We start from the raw sequence: 16,037 nt of genomic DNA, 5'->3' as shown, positions 1-16,037 counted from the left end.
CTGGTCAGGCTGGAATGACTAGTTTGTTGATGGTTCACTGCGGCAGTGTCCATGGGCCTTTACCACCTGGGGCCCGTGGAATTTCCACCTTCTCTGAGCTCTCCCTGGTGGGTCCGTTTGGTCTGCATGGCTGGGGTCTGAGTCACTTTCCTAATCCAGGCTGGGGCCCTGACATCTTGCCTTGCTCCTGCCTGCCTCTTGCCTCAGGCTTTGGAATCGGAATTGTAGTTCCACATCACCAGGTGGGGTCCTGCTCTAAGGGAGCTGGTTACCTGGAGCCACACTGACGAGACTTGTCCCTTAACTTCAGCTGTCGCCCTCTGCTGGAACCGTCTGCCTCTCTGCCCCAGCAGGAAGCTGGACCCTCCAGGTTACAGACTGATGCTTATGGAAACTAAGCTGTTAGTCTGCTTTTGGCCCCTGGAAACTGGACCTTAGGCCACTAGCACCCACTCACGTTACCACCCCAAGGCCTGTCAGCTTCTGGTCCTAAGATCTTCCTTTTGCCCCCAGACCAGGTCTGCTGCCAAAATACCAGAAAACCTTACTCCTGAGCCTGAGTGGGCTATAATGGAGGTGGTAATTGAGGTGAGTCTTGAAGGGCAGCCAGGATTTGGAAGGTAGAAGAGAGAACTTTCTGTCAGAACAAGGGTCCTGGATGAGAGTCGGAGGGTGAGGATGCATCTCTTTATCCAAACCTCAGTTAGGCGATTGCAACTTCCTGCGCCCACTCAGCAGGGAAGGGTGCAGGTCGTCCCGGCTGGAGGGATCAAGTCCTGCAGGGCCCCTGTTTCAGGAGCTCTCTCACAGTGTTCTCCTGGAGTTGGGCCGGGTAAATACAGTCGATACCCTCCTAGGATTCTTCAAGTGGAACTAGACAGCCAGATTCTGTGAACAGGATTGTAACTAAAATTTACTAACACATTTACTCATTATTCACAAAATAGATGTGGGTGGAGGAACGAGCGGGGATGTGTCATGAAAGGCTCTTGTAAGCCATATTAAGAAGCTTGGACTTTTTAAAGAGATCATGTCAAGCTATTAGATAATTTTAATCTGGGGATTAATGTGATCAGATGAGGTTTTATGTTGTAGGCACAGTGGAGGGAGGGGCGAGCTCAGAGTCTGAGAGGAAGAAGCCAGGAGACAGCTCGCCCACCCAGCCGCTTCCCGAGGGGCACAGAGATTCACAGGCTGCAGGTGCCAAGGGCACAGTGGCCCTGGCTTCGGGGTCTCGTCCACTCACAATGACTGCGTTTTCACTGCACTCTCTGCCGGGTTCCCTTCCCCTCTCCTTGCTCCTGCTGTGTCTTCTGTTTGTTGCCTATGGCGCTGCCCTGTACTCACTTTCACCCGTGATTTTCCACTTTCACCCTCATTTCAGCATCCTCTATCCTGGCCTCTCTTTTTCCTGCTTTCTGTCCACGTTCTCAATGCAGATGGAAAGCTGCTCGAGAGACCCACCCTCCCCCCCAGCTTTAAAGGAAAAGACTGACCCCAGGAGACAAACACTTCCTCTCGGCTGTTGGAAACAAGCCAGTTGATTTTTCCATCACAGAAGCGGAACACCAAAGGCTGTTGACCATACCAGTAGATCAGCAGAAATGACTGTTAGGAGTTTATTGCTCACTTCTACCCATTCAGTGTGGAATATGCTAGGAGCGTCCCTTGACCCTCCCTTGACCTGAAATACCTCCTCTACTGATGGCTGAAAGCCCACCATTGAACCCGTCATTCCTTTGTGTTAATCATTACTTTCTCCCAATGGTTTTCCTTTGAACATATAAATCCTCCTGGAAGGGGAAACATATTAGCTTCCTAATGCTTTGATGTAACAAAGCACAGAGGGGAAAAGTACAAAAGGTTTCCATTCTCTCCTGAACATCATACACACAACTGGGGATACATCTAATTTGACTGGATGCAGAATTAACAAAACATTTAAATTATAGAACTGCTGATGTCCATGTGATCATTTTCTTCTTTTACCTTTTCTTTTTATCTTTTTCACTGAAGTATAACACATACAATAAAGCATACAAGTCTTAAGTGTACAGCTTAATGGATTTTTACATGTTTATACATCCATGTAACTACCACCTAGATTAAATATATTTCCAGTACTCCAGAAGGCTCCCTGTGCCTCTTCCTAGTCAATATTCCCACAAAGATAATCACTGTTCTGACTTCTATTACCATGGATTAGTTCTGCCTGTCTTCAAACTTTATGTAAATGGAGTCATGTGAATTCCTAGCTTTTGGCTCAATACAATTTTTCTGAGATTCATACACATTGTTACATGTACGAGTCATCCGTCTTTTCTATTGGTGCTTAGTGTTCCATTGTATGAATATACTACAATTTCTTTATTTTTCTGTTGATGAACACTTGGGTTGTTTCTAGTTTCTGGCTATTATGAATAAAGTAGCTATGAACATTCTTATACAAGTTTTTTCGTAAACATACGCACTAATTTTTCTTCGATATATATCTAGAAGTGGGATTGTTAGGCCAAAGAGTAGGCATATATTTAACTTTATTAGAAACTGTCAAACAGATTTCCAAAAGTGACTGTATCATTTTGCATTCCCACCAGCAAATATATTAAAGTTGCAGTTGCTCTGCATCCTTGCAAACACTGGGTGTTGTCAGTCTTTTTAATTTTAGCTATTCTGGTAGAGAAATATTTGTGATATGTTTGCCTGAGAGAGGTGGATTCCTGAGCTGGGAGTTCTGAGCAGGAGAATGGAGCCCTCATATCAGTGATAGCTATGGGAGTGGAGCCCTGATGAGTTTTGTCCTGTGTTTGTTTGAATAACAAGAAACTGTAAGGGCTAGAAAGCTAGAGGAATATTTTCTATTAGTACCAGCTTTAAAAAACCAATCCTGGAGGCTGTGTCACCAGTGGAAGAAAGAGCTAATTTAGGCTAATTCTAGAATACTCTAGACAGGGTAGATGTGAAGATAACACTGCAGACCCACCTGTGATGGCCTAGCCAGAAAGGGATCTTGTACCAGAATTCTTGGTTGCAAGCAACAGAAACCAGTTCAAGCTAAGACAACTAAGTGCGAATGTATTAAAAGCCATCTGGGTACTCAGAGAATGGACAGGAGTCTCAAGGGCCAGGCTTGAGATGAGCAGGAATCGAGGAGGGTCTAAGAGGTCAGGAACAGACACTTTAGCCTATTCAGCGTGGCTTCCTGCCAGCTATTCCTGAGTTCCAGGTTAAAGTTCCAGAAGAGCTTATCAGATTTGTTGGCTTAGACCATATGTCCACCCTCAGGGCTGGGAGAGGCAAAATCAGGTCTCTCCTAGAGTTTCCATAGGGGGATAGGCACCTGGGTTTATACCGCACTATAGGAGGAGGTGATTCCCTAAAAGAAATCAGATGCCGTCAGGGAGGGGGAATGGATGTCGTGTAGCCCAAGAAATACTGCATGTTCACCACAGCCCTGCCTTCAACAGCATTCCTTTCACACCAGGATGTTAATTAGGAAAGAAGTGGTGAAAGAACACTGGCCTGGGCCTACAGGGTGGGGAGGGAAAGGGAATTTGACAGGACAATAAAACCTGATTTGCTAACCTGTTTTCCAATGGACTTGAATAAGATGAGATCGTATGACTCAATGTTTGCTAAACTGTCTGTCATTTTCAGCAAGTCTGAGTCACTCCGTGATCCCTTTACCGTGCAGTCAACCCTGACTGAGGGAGTCCTGGGTGGATGTGAAGGGTGGGGACTGCAGAAACTAAGAAGAGAAGATCACAGAACCCTGATGGCACTCCTTTCCGAGTCCCCATCTCACAGGCTCTACAAGCATAGTGCCTAGGGCCCGTGAGCTTCTCAGGGCCTTAGGAAATATCTGAGAGTCGGGGGGAAATTACAGGTTCCAAAATACATAAAGAAAAATCGCAAATTAAAAAATTTTAAGTGCTCAATCAGCATTTAGCTACCTTTTTCCCCTCTTTTGTGACACTCCTACCCCCAGCTCAGAGTTGCCCAACCTTCAGCCCATGGTGCGTTGTTCCTAATTACAAAGCCACCAGCAAATGAGAGCAAGCAAGAGAGAGCAGAGGAAGGTGACCTGGCTTCTCCACAACAGGTGACCACATCTTGGTCTTCATCTGAAACAAAGAGTCCAAGTCAGCTCCAAAAAGAAGGAAAAATGACTAAAGCTTTAACCTTAAGTTCAGAGACCTAGTTTCTGGATCCCTTCTTCATTCCTCCAGTTGCTCAATGGAATTAACTCAACATGGCTTTACATCCAGGAAAGATTTTGAAAATGTCTTGAGTTACCTGAAATTGGGCCAGAGGTCCCAGCCAGCCTGGACTTTTGGAGTGTGCATTTTCTTACAATGTTAAGAACACAGGCCTGGGCGTCAGAAGACCCAAGTATCATCCAGGCTGTCATAAACTCACTATATGACCTCAGACAAGTCACAGCCTTTTTTCTCCTCTTTCCTCTTTTGTAAAATGAAAGGAGTTGACTGAATGAGCACTGAAGTTTGTTCAAGTCCTGTGATCACTTAAACTCTTAAGTGGATTCCTAAAGCAAAGAAAGAAACCACATTAGCCTCGCTGACACGTCTTCCGTTATGCTCCACAAAAGACCAAACAATATAATAAAAAGCATCTCTGTCTGCCAAACCATGCTTAATCTCCAAGTTATGCAGCCTGTGATTAGTAGAACCTATTTCGCCGTAACTGAGTGGGGTAGTTCTAGGAAAAGATTATACCGAATTTCACTAAATGTGCATTCATTTGGTTAACCAGACCACTAGGGCTAACATACTGCACCGATTACCTAATATGAGTACCATCAACGTTCTTCCATTTTCGGTGAATTGGCTTTTTAGTCATCAGGCTAGAGCTCACTATAATTTATTTTCTTTGTGGTAGCAGCAAGCATGTCTAAATTAGTTAAATGACTTAAATATGCGGTTGCTTTAAGGCTCAAAAATTCCTGACCGCTCCTTCCAAGGAAACATCAACCCACAACATGTGGAATAAATCTCCATTTTCATGTCTTTGTTTCATTTGGGGTTCTTCTGAATGACTTCATTTTTGTTGCTGTTGCTAAATCAACCTAAATTGGGGACTTGACTAAACACTCCGAGAGCTGTGCTCATCTTCTGACCAAACACCTCCCTTCATTTCCCTCCCCTGCCCCACACTGGGCAACATAACTGTGATCAATTACAAATTGCTGGATGGCGAGCTCTTCATTATGTCCACAGCAAGATAAATGACTTCCTTGCCTAAACAACCTCTCGTGGATTAAGATTCTGACCTCCTCACATTCTCCATCCTTCTCAGAGGAGGCCAGTCCAAGCCAGGCTGCCGAGCCACGTGGATGTAATTGGAGCAGATTGAAAAATGTGCAAACACAGTATTAGCAACGTGTTTAAACAGCACCATTCCCTGCGGTGTTCATAATCCTTTAAAGTTATGATATAATTACTCCTTCCGGCATCACTCTAACATGTATACAGCACAGCAAGAATTATATTTGTCAAGGAACATGACAGTTATGAATAAATAAAAATTATTTCTCAGATTGCACACAGCATTTTTCTTTATTTATGGGATCTATGTATCTCTTGTCTCTTTCAAAAGGATCTGAGGCATCTTACAAACTAATGTTATAGCATAACTCTAATAAAATAGGAATGAAACTACGATGGGAGGTAGGAAAGCCTCTACCCAAACAAGACAAGAAGCCTTAAAGGGAAGTGTGACAGATTTGATCTCACAGAAATCTAAAAGTTTTAGGTTGCAAAGGTCAAGCAGCAGGCCAACAGGTAAGGGGTTAACACCACAATATCAACTGTATAAAAATGCCTAAAAATCAATAAAAGAACAAGGGCTTCCGTGGTGGCGCAGTGGTTGAGAATCTGCCTGCCAATGCAGGCGACACGGGTTCGAGCCCTGGTCTGGGAAGATCCCACATGCCGCGGAGCAACTAGGCCCGTGAGCCACAGCTACTGAGCCTGCGCGTCTGGAGCCTGTGCTCCGCAACAAGAAAGGCCACGACAGTGAGAGGCCCGCGCACCGCGATGAAGAGTGGTCCCCGCTCACCGCAACTAGAGAAAGCCCTCGCACAGAAACGAAGACCCAACACAGCCATAAATAAATAAATAAATAAATAAATAAATAAAACTAAAAAAAAAGATGAGTTTGTGTACTAAACTCATCAGTATGTGTACTAAAATTAAAAAAAAAAAATCAATAAAAGAACAATCACTCAAGTGTGTATTTTGTGCAAAGAACGTGAAGATTAGGCCAGAAGAAGAAACACAAATAAAAATCTTGGGGAAAAAAATGCTTAAACTCTAGTTCCTACAGAAGGAGTTTCAAATTAAAACAAGATGACAGGGCTTCCCTGGTGGCGCAGTGGTTGAGAATCTGCCTGCTAATGCAGGGGACACGGGTTCGAGCCCTGGTCTGGGAAGATCCCACATGCCGCGGAGCAGCTAGGCCTGTGAGCCACAATTGCTGAGCCTGCGCATCTGGAGCCTGTGCTCGGCAACAAGAGAGGCCACGATAGTGAGAGGCCTGTGCACTGCGATGAAGAGTGGTCCCCGCTCACCGCAACTAGAGAAAGCCCTCGCACAGAAACGAAGACCCAACACAGCCATAAATGAATAAATAAAAGTCTCATTCTCAAAAAAAAACACAACAAGATGACAGTTTGCACCTACTCAATGGCAAAAATAAAAATAGAAAGAGGTATAGCATACAGTATTATATGGCCATTTTGGTTGTTTTAAATTTTTTCCCAGTGCAAACAATGCTGTAATGAACATCCTGGTACATATATCTTTTAGCAAGCACACAAATATTTCTATAAGATAGGTTCCTAGAAGCAAAATTGAGTTAAAATGTATATGCATTTTAAAAAATGATAAACACTGCCCATTTACTCTCCTAAAATATTGTTCTGCTTTACACTTATATCTGTAGCATATGAGTGTGCCCATTTCCCCTAAACATGCAATTACCATACAACCTAGCAATTATACTCATGGACATTTATCTCACAGAAATATGAACTCATGTTCACACAAAAATTGTCATGAATGCTCAAAACAACTTTATTCATAACAGTCAAAAACTGGAAACAATCCAGCTGTCCTTCAGCGGTTGAGTGGTTAAACCAACTGGTATATCCACATCATGGATACTACTCAGCAAGAAAAAGTTGATACACACAACTTGGATGAATCCCCAGGGAGTTATGCTAAACGAAAAAGCCAATTCCCAAAGGTTATAAACTATATGATTACATTTATAGAACATTTCTGAAATGATCAAAGGATATAAATGGAGAACAGATGAGTGCTTGTCAGGAGTTAGGAGTGAGGGAAGGTGCAGGAGGGCAGGGGGGTGGGTATAAAAGGGCAACACAAGGAGCCTCATGGTGATGGAACTGCTCTGTACCTTGACTGTGATGGTTCCCACAGGAAACTGCACACGTGATAAAACTGCATAGAACACACACACACCCACACACATACACACACCCAAAGGAGTGCAAGTAAAACTAGGGAAGTCCGAATAAGATTGATGGATTGTATCAATATCAATATCCTAGTTGTGATACTGTACTATAATTTTGCAAGATGTTACATCGGAGGAAACTTGCTAGAGGGTATATGGGATCTCCCTGTATTATTTCTTACAACTGCCTGTGAATCTACCATTATCTCAAAACATAAAGTTTAATTTAAAAAAGCTATAAGGTGGATCTATATGATGTAATATGAGGTCTGTGATATACTGTTGAGTGAGAAAAGCATGTCACCAAATAATAGGTACGGTATTATCCTATTTGTGATAAACAAACAAAGCCATATTTCAGCTTGTGTGTGCATGTAAGTAAATAGAAAATTTAACACTGCTTATCTCTGAGGAAGGAAGGGAAAAGGGAGTCCATTTTTAGTCTATATTTAGTCTGTATTGGTGCAGTGCTTTACAACCAACATGTCTGACTTCTGTGATTTAAGTATTTCTTGTAAGAAGAGACTAAATATACCAACATGAGGGTTAACCAACTGCCCTAGAGTATAAGCTGTATCTCCTCAAGCAAACTGGGCCCAAGGAGGTGCTCAGTGGAGGGGCAAGTTTCAGTGAAGGCAACGAAGCACAGGAGCCTGGGAGAGGAACAGAAGGATGTAGAAAGGGGAGCGGTCTGCAGCGGAACAGGCATCGAGGGAAGGGTTGAGCGAGGGAAGAGTATCCTGAGAAGAAACGCAGAGTCGAGAGTAAGAGGGAAGCTGGAGAGGGATGCTTTGGGGGTTTCCCAGTGGGGACAGGAATAAAATATTGCTTTTGGTTTGCTATTTGGAGTAGGGCACTTATCATTTATCAGGGAGGCGGTGGCACTGCCATCATAGCTCTCAGGGAAACACCGTGGGGAGCATTCCATTTCCTGAGGACATCTCCTCGAACTATCCATTCTGGGACAGGGGATCACATTGGCTGGACCCCTTGTTAGTTCAAGTCAAGGCTCTATCATCTGATCTCAATAGCCATTCCTCTAGTGAACCCAGATGGCATTTCTGATCTAGGGATCAGCATAAGCTCAATAACAATCCCCCAAGGAGATGGATAAGTACCCTTTCCCCAGTACTCAGTCACCCTGATAAATGGTCACTTGTCCCTCTAGGCTTGAGGTAAGTTGCAGGGTCCTTTCTCAAAAGGTTCTTGGTCTGCAAACGGGCTTAGGTCTGGGAACTGGATAAGAAGCTATATATTCCCAATATGATGATGCAAGTTTGGTCTCTGCCTAGCAGAGCCAGAATTTTTCTCCCTACATTTGTAAGGAAGTAACTTAGTACACTGCCCATCCAGTTCATTTTAGGTGATCAATTAGCCATTGATTGCCACAGATCCCTGCATACAAAACTCTATTTCTCCATCCCTGTGGCTTATTAAGGTAATTGCATTTACCTTGTCTCTGATGGAAACCAGAGACCACAGAAACCAATTTCACTGCCACATCAGCACTGTAATTTTTTTTTTAAGATTTTTTTGATATGGACCATTTTTAAAGTCTTTGTTGAATTTGTTACAATTTTGCTTCTGTTTTATGTTTTGGTTTTTTGGCCGCGAGGCGTCTGGGATCTTAGCTCCCCGACCAGGGATCAAACCCGCACCCCCTGCATTGGAAGGCCAAGTGTTAACCACTGGACTGTCAGGGAAGTCCCCTGTTATTTCTGACCTTCAGAGAGCCACCTCAGAACTCTTCAATGATTCTGGTGCCCTTTACCAATGCATTTTTTTCCTTCCTTGGTGGGTCCTCCCAGGGCATTTTTTTTAAAATTAATTAATTTATTTATTTTTGGCTGCATTGGGTCTGTGCTGCTGCGTGTGGGCTTTCTCTAGTTGCGGCGAGCAGGGGCCACTCCTCGCTGCAGTGTGTGGGCCTCTCTCTCTGCGGAGCATGGGCTCTAGGTGTGCGGGCCCCAGCAGCTGTGGTGCGTGGGCTCAGCAGTTGTGGCTTGCAGGCTCTAGAGCACAGGCTCAGTAGTTGTGGCGCACGGGCTTAGTTGCTCCGCGGCATGTGGGATCCTCCCAGACCAGGGCTCGAAACTGTGTCCCCTGCACTGGCAGGCAGATTCTCAACCACTGCACGACCAGGGAAGCCCATCCCAGGGCATTTGAAGACGTGATGGTTGAACAGGGTGGAGAAATTGATCCATTCCAACATTCCCATTTCCCTGAGCCTCTAGACTCCTTCCCCTCCTACGGCCTTGCTGCTCAAAGTGCAGTTCACAGACTAGCAGTATCTTGGCATCACCTGAGAGCACATTAGAATCTCAGGCCTGTCCTAGACCTGCCGAAGCAGAATCTGCATTTTAACAGAATCCCCAGGTGACTTGTAAGCACATTGACATCTGTTTTACACCAGTGATTCCCAAACTTTAATGAGCATCTGATTCATTTTTGAAAGTGCAAATTCCCAGGCCTCAGCTCCAGAGTTTCTAATTCTGTAAATCTGGGGTAAGATTCAAGAATTTCCATTTCTGTAATACATTCCCAGTTGATGTTGATGGTCTCAGGTGATGTGGTCACCACTCTGTTTGAACCACTGTTCTACATTAGGCCAGAGAATTAACAGAACTTTGACCTGAAGAACCACAGACCATCATAGACTCCAGGCTCTAATATCCAATCCAACATACTATTTACACCACTCCCTGGCGCTTGAGCCAACCCTGAGTCCTAGGTGATATCCCATATCAATACATTCGGCCTGATGGAGCCTTACTATCTTCCCCCAACACCCTTACAATCTCCTCCCACATATGATCTTCCCACTCCTCCAGATACCATGTGTCAAGATCTTGTAACTCTTTTGGTGGGTAGACTATTTTATCCTGGAGCAGGACTTTTCTATTTCTCCTTATGGGCTATATTGAGATCTAACTCTTCTTACAGAGCTGGAGGCAGAGAAGAGAGAGTTTGGGCCCGAGAATAAGCAGCAGCTCTCGAGGCAACTGCTCCAGGTATAGTCACTGAAAACACTGTTTTGCAGAAAGAAGGCTCAGGGACATTTACAGCTCAAAGTTTTCAGCCTTATCCATGTCCCACCAGTGCCTTACACTAGCATGAGAGACTTAGAAAGGCTGAACTTTTAATTGGCACTTTAACTCTGCAACCCTTGCAATGAGACACAGGGCTTGGCTGTTCACGGTAAGAACTTCAGGACAAGAGATTTCTTCAAGTTTGCCATGGAGGTTCGATTCTCTACAAGTGTTCTTAAATATATGATATATATATATATGTACATATATATATTCATACTCTTATCTTTTTGCCTATATATGCACTTTGGAGCTGTAAGAAAAACCTAGGTGACTCTATAATCTTTAAAATCACTTCCTTCGACAGAACAACTAAGTGCCACAGCCTCTTGATCTCCCCATGTCTTGCCCTCCACTTACTCTTCATGCCATGCTATGACCGCTGATCATCTGAACGATTGTGATACTACTGCATGCACGGATGACGAGCGTTCATTTCCATCCTTTGAACCTCCGCATTCTCCCAACGTTATCGTTCAGCTCCTCAAACATGATCAACCCAATCCCAGAAGCACATTATGAGGATCTATTTCCTGGTGCAACTTCTAACATCAATTACTCTATCAGTCAGAGTACCAGAAAAAACCAGCAGGTGTTCAAATGAGGATAATTTCAAGAGGGAACTATTTACAATGGTGTAGACAGAATATAGGGAAATCACAAGAGAGAAAGCAATAACCAGGAGCTGGTAGCAGCTGAGCAGAACTGCCCTAGACTTGAGGAGGAGGGTCATGCAGAGACGCCCCACTAAGAGAAGCAGCGACCTTCAGTCAAGGGAATCAGGCAGCTCCTGGCAACCTCACAGCCAGGGAGCTAAGGGAGTGAACACCTTGACCTCCCTCTCTCCCCAGTTTCCAACCTCTTCCCAGGGATCCCCAGTGGCCAAACCCAAGTGGAAGCCAGAGGCAAGGGAGCCAGTGGATATAGTCAACTAAATCAGCCTCCTGGGGAAAGCGGATCTGGAGGGGAAAATGCAAGATCTCTGGCATGATGGGAAAGGCCATGAGTTTTGTTCTAAACAGATGTGTTTGTGGCATCTAAGCAGAGATGTAAAGCAGGTAGGTAGTCGAGAAGCTCTGGAGATTGGAGGAAAGTCTGAGCTGTTGTACAAATTTGAGAGCATAGAGATGAGACCATGAAGGTGGGTGAGATGACTTAGGCAGACAGTGTAGAGTGAGAAAAGTAGAGGATCCAGGGTTGAACCTGAGCAGTTCCAATGTTTAAAGGTCAATTAGAAGAGGAAAATCTGCAAAGGGACAGAGAAATTGAGCCATGGAAGTGGGAGAAAAACCAGGAGAGTATATGGCTGCTTAGATACCAAGAAAAAATAGTTTTTCCCAAAGAAGGAAGGTTAAATTGGCTACAGTCTACTGAGAGGTCAAATACTGTGAAAATTCAGCAGTGTCCATGAGATTTAAGGGCGTGGAGGCCACTGGATACTTTGATAAAAATAGTTTTAACGGAGAAGTAGGGGAGGATGCCAGTTGGACGGGGCTGATGAGTAAACAGGTGCTGAATGAGGGCAAACAATGACTATGCACAACTCTCCCAACCAGTTTGGGTGTGAAGGGGAGGAGAGGAAAAGAGTAGAACCAGGAAGGAAATTTGGGGTCTGGGAGCGGGATTTTTTAAGAATAGGAGCGACTAGAGCACGTTTAGATGCTGATGAAAAGAATCCATTAGAGGGGAACAGATCAAGGCTAGAAAAGGTGAGATGGTTGGTAACACACATTTTCTGAGAAGGTTGGAATCCATGGCCTCGGGAAGGGAACTGACCTTTCAGGGAGGAGGGACATCACTTCCATTTTGTCAGGAGGGAGGTGCAGAGAATGGGCTCAGGAGCTAGTACAGGTGCAGGCTGGGTTATGGGTGCAGGTGGCAGGAAGTGAGGTACTTCCCACCTGAGGGCCTCTATTTCTTCTGTGAAGTAGGAACAAAGACACCTGGCACTAGAGAGGGATGAGATGGGGGCTAAAGACTTGAAGAGGAAAGTTTGAAATGGTTGTTCAGAGACTGAAAGGTGAGTGGACAAGAGGACAGTGGGATTCCTCAGGGGGTGGAGGTGATCATGAAGAAGACTCTGCTAGGCTGGGGGGTTCTTCTCCAGTCGTGCTTTGCTGCCTAGGCAGAGATGTGAAAAAGGGCTATTGTTGAGTCCTTCTAGGATTGACTTTTTCCCCAGGTAAAAGTGATAAAAGGACAAAATAGACCAGTAAGTTTAGGGTGTTGGTGAGATAGTGATTGACATAATGGACCATGTATCTAACGTGGCTTCAAAGGGAAACAGATAGAGTGGGTTGATGGATAAGAAAAAGTAGAGGGGCCAGGAGACTAAGGGCCTCAGTAAGGTTGGGGCACAGACTAGGTAAGAAAGCAGACTAGACTAGAATGAGAGGGGATCATGAACAGAGGGGAGTTTTGACAGATGACAAAGTCCACAGTGTGACAGAGAAGTAGGTGCTGGAGGTGGCAGGGTAGATTAAGGAACTGGGAGGCCAGAGTACGGACTGGGTCATCCGTGGGTACCCTCACGTCTTCCAGGAATATGGCAGAGTTGAGGTGTGAGGGAATAGTGTGAGTTAGGAGGCAAAGTTCTCAGGGAAGCAGAGGGAGTGTTCCAGCGGCCAGTGGCTGTCAACAACACCAGCACTTCAGAGAGCAGCCATTTTTACAGGAATGTTTGGATTCGGCACCAGGGAATGAGGAGCGGGCTATTCCCACCCTTCATCCCGGGGCTGTGGGCTGTGGAAGAATACTTAAGAGAGCTGCAAGAGAAGTGATACGCTCTGGGTAGAGCTGAGTTTCAATTCAGGCCAGGAGACAGAGGTTCTCCAGGGGGCCGATCCAAGCAGAGACAGCAGAAGTGACCAGGGATGAAGGGGGAGGCTTCAACTTGAGTACGTTTGGGTCACGGATTGTAAAAAAAAAAAGGTGCCATTAGGAAGATTCGAAATAAGTATAGAATCTATAATAAGTCCAGAAAGCATTATACTGCTTTTCAAAGACAGACACATACACCAGCCCCAGTTGTCCTTCACTTTCAACGGTGACCCTCTGTGTGTGTGGTCTGACTCGAGAACAATGCCTAACCAGCAGTATTTTCTCCACGCTCAGGGCTGTCCTTGGGCTTCCTTGTTTCCAGCTGTTGTTTGCTGAGTCTGGCATGAGTTTTACCTTTGTCTCCGTATTTCCTAGTTTACCAAACTCCTTGGTTTGGAGATTCTTAAAAAGAATCCTCCCACCAAGGACTGTATAGGCCAGTGTTCTCTAGGGTTTCTGTCTGCCTCTCACCACATGTTTCGGCCTTGTCACATCCTTTGCTCTTGCCCTCCAAAGATTTCTCCGTGCTGTTCTACCCCCACTTCACTTCTGCGTGGGTATCCATCCTCTGCCTTTACCCATTCTCAGCACATCTAGGGCAATGAATGGGGTTATTGGGCAGCCAGGGTGCCTCTAAGATCACCAGTTGGACGACAGTGTAACTGATGTCTGTTCTCAATAAAAAAGATGACATGAGAGTAAACTTTCAGGACTTTTTAGTTGCACCATAGATGGCTAAACAAACTCTGCAGGTATCACTAAGCAAAACAAAAGTCATCCTGTAAGCAGTGAAACTGAACTTACCAATTTTCCCTTTGACTTTCCCAATAAGCTTTTTCCCTTTCTGTTTGACTTGATTCCTAATTCTTAGTATGCAGGCTGTGACCTCCTCTTGACAAACAGATCGTCAGTGTATGCTGTTGTTTTTTCTCATTCCTAAGGATACTCACGCACCATAGTGAACACGCCAACTCGGTGTCTAATTACATGTGAAAGACGCACTTAACAAACTGGTTTCTTTATGCAACAGGATGACTTAGAGTAGTCACATAACAAGTTATTGCCCTTTGGGTACTCTCAGTCAAAACCCTTCACATACTTTTCAATTCAGTGTTCTCTCGTCCATGTTGTCTTGTGATTATTGTTGGGAATTTTGTTGCTGTTGTTGTGAGAGCCCTCAATATTTTCTGGATGACGCTGTGAGCAGATTGGCTCTATTATTGGCACTATGATTATTATTATCTATTACCTAAAATGCTCATAAACTGTCTCAAACACCGTGCCCTTGCTGGCTATCAGAGGTGGTCTTGAGGGGCAGGAGAGATGGCTGATCCTAAGGAAAGCCCCACGGTGCTGGCCATTAGACAGAGTTTCCACAGCAACTCCATGGGCTTGTCAGTTTACTCTTTAGGAACACAAAATAAACGAAAAATGTAATTTACTCTTGCTACAGGAAATTTACTTCTAAGTGATAGAGATAGGTAACTGCAACACCCCCTTGATATCAGAGGCCCCTCCTAGGAACCTGAGTAGAAACTCAGGCTTAAAGTTACCCCACACATCTCTGTTCTAAAATCTTATTGTTAGCATTTAAGATAAATATGTTTTTCATTATAGGCACAACTTAAGTTAGCTGAATCAGACTAAAGGGGAGGATTTATATTCCTTGCTTCAAGGAGGAGTTTTCTTGCTTTTTCTTCCTCCTGCTAGATATGAACAAATCTACACACGTAGCCCCGTGCCCCAGCAGATTTCTTAAAACCTGAAGGGAATCAATCTTAAGGTGAAGGCTTTGTGGAGACGAGCAGAACAGGGAAGGAGAAAACATGGGTCCTTGTTGACATGGTTGAGTTGCTGAATCAACCAGCCCCGGAGCCCACCCTACCTCTGGAAATTTCAGTTTTGTGAGATAATGAATTTCTTTATATTTAAGTCAGTTTGGTACAGTTTGTTTTCTAATTTTTTAAAATTGTTATTATTTGCCATGGAAAGCGTCCCAGGTATCACAGGTACTCACAAGTGCCTGAGCTGTGTAGCAGAGGAGAACCCAGCAGGAATGTGACTGATTAGGGGTAATTCCTGCCAATCTTTTCTTTATTTCCCCTCCCTCAACTTGATTCCTGATATGAGGCCATTTGTGCTTTGAGTTAGCTTTCCGTTGTTTCTTCCCCACCCCACCCCATTTTCTCTACCTCTCAGAAATCAGTTATTCTCCATCTAAATATAATATGACCTTCAAGTTGAATTTAAGCTGGAGTCAAATCAAGGTAAAATGTTTGGAGACCTCATTTTCAGGGTGGCCTGAAAGAGGAATGTGAGAAAAGTGTACTCTAGAGCTGCTTTCTGGAGTCAGCCAAATTCTGGGATGAGATCTTTGGAATTTTGTCAGCATCATCACTGCCTCTCAGTATTTGTATCCTACCCCAGGAGAAGTTCTATATCTTGTCAGTGAGTGGGTGGGGCTGGGTTTTGGGTCAAAGATATCTAAATGGCTGAAATTATCCTATTTGAGGTTTGCTGAGATAACTATTTTTCATCAATTTTTAAAAATTTCCAATATTTCTTCAAATACTTTTTCTTCTTCACCTGCTCTCTCCTCCCCTTCTGGGACTCTAATTACATGTACAT

General features: G+C 44.4%; 1 long non-coding RNA gene across 1 annotated transcript in view; it reads right to left on the bottom strand.

Annotated features, from left to right (window-relative positions):
- Positions 1-1,975: 1,975 nt before the first annotated feature.
- Positions 1,976-16,037, bottom strand: part of LOC309667194 — a 37,995-nt gene continuing 23,933 nt past the window's right edge. The window contains exon 2 of the long non-coding RNA XR_014267607.1: positions 1,976-4,546. This is a non-coding gene — a long non-coding RNA (uncharacterized lncRNA). The remainder of the gene's footprint in view (positions 4,547-16,037) is intronic.

The sequence above is a fragment of the Balaenoptera physalus genome (genome assembly GCF_965194825.1).
Source record: "Balaenoptera physalus genome assembly, chromosome: 9".
NCBI lineage: Eukaryota > Metazoa > Chordata > Mammalia > Artiodactyla > Balaenopteridae > Balaenoptera > Balaenoptera physalus.
Note: the sequence above shows the minus strand (reverse complement) of the source record. Positions and strands in the feature narration are given on the sequence as shown.